Source organism: Plasmopara halstedii (genome assembly GCF_900000015.1).
Source record: "Plasmopara halstedii genome assembly, contig: Scaffold_1561, whole genome shotgun sequence".
In the NCBI taxonomy this organism is placed as follows: domain Eukaryota; phylum Oomycota; class Peronosporomycetes; order Peronosporales; family Peronosporaceae; genus Plasmopara; species Plasmopara halstedii.
Genome location: NW_020188473.1, coordinates 720,692 through 722,239, shown reverse-complemented (window position 1 = coordinate 722,239; position 1,548 = coordinate 720,692).

Below are 1,548 nucleotides of genomic sequence, written 5' to 3'. Positions count from 1 at the left end.
CACTTATACCGCGTTCCGCAAGCTTGCCACCCACAAAGAATCTTCTGTCCAGTCCTGGAATTTATAAATCTTCAATCATGCGATTTCTCTTTCCACCCAACCCGGTCATATTCATGGTGCCTTTTTCTTTGACTTGTACATTTTTGCCATCTGCAATTGATACTTTAATGCAAATAATAAGGTCCTTGTATTCGAACAAGTCATATTTATGCTGGGAAATACGGGATGTGGTGCTACTGTCGATAAAAAACCCCTGCCGATTGTTCTTCGCTCACCGCTAATACAACGTCAACATTGCTGACACGTCTTCCGGCTGGTCATTTTCGCTTCGGATGACTAATCTGGTCACAGTTTAAAATTTCCGAATAAATTTGCTGTTATTTGGTGATAGCCACCTTTTTTGAACGTCAAATCGTCCGCCTTTAAGCTTCCCACACTTTTGTTTACGCGTAGCGCTCTATCCGTAACCTCCTCCTGCGCCGTTTCTCGATTTTTGAGCGGCTTCTTCTTCATTTCAGTCGCTGTTGCGCCCTTCGCATTTCCCACAATCGCTGATTTTTATCACTTTTTGATGTCCGACTGCTGAGAGTACCACAACTCGATAGCTGACTTTATCATCGTCCGGAGACCCACATCTTGCTCGTCAAAAGTGTCGAGATGTTCCAACACGCTAAAACTACCTTCCATCTTCAAGCCGTGAAGTTTATGCGTCATCGCCACGCTATTGTGCTGTGTCGGGCAATTGTAAATGTGACATAGTGTATTTTATTCTTCCATAGCGCTCATTGTCATCGTAATCTTCGTTTTATGTCAAAACGCACCGGATTGCGCAAAATTTTAATGTTTAACTGTCATTTATGGGCAACGTCTCTGCAATTTTAGCCATCAAATGTCCCGTAATACCCTGTATTATCCTCATTTGAAATCTGAGTGATAGAAGTTACGACCCCCCAAGATGAAAACCACGCTTTTGTTTGCCATCGTGGGTACGGACGCCGATGCGAGGGAAAGATTGATTGCGGCCGTCAAACTTTTAGTTTGATGGTACAGCCGAACTAATGATTCAACCTCTTTCTATCTTCATCGTCCTAACATTAGCCATATCTATGCGAAATTACGCTGAAGTACTAGTAAAAACCTTGCCGGGACGAAGGTACTGGTAATGTACCCCACGGTGAACCCTATACACCATTTAACTAGCTTGACCCTTTGAGAAATTTGAGCTTTCAATCATAAATCGGGAGTAAGCCACTAGGGTAATCTGATTATCATTTAAAAGAAAATCCCCAACTCATACGAGGCGCATTTTACGTAGTAGTTCCTCATTGCAACTAGCGCCCGCAAAACGGCTGAATCTGTCCAGATCAAGTCTGTAACACTGCAACACCATGACAAGTTGCCAGCCGGTGATACTGACACAAAGACGCTGCCTAGAAGATTTCTTATAGTGAGCAGAAATTTACTGGGAACCCACGTGGCGACAACCCAAATGCATGTTGCCGTTTGACGTAATATTTGATACTTGTAACAGAGTATATTTCTCGATGC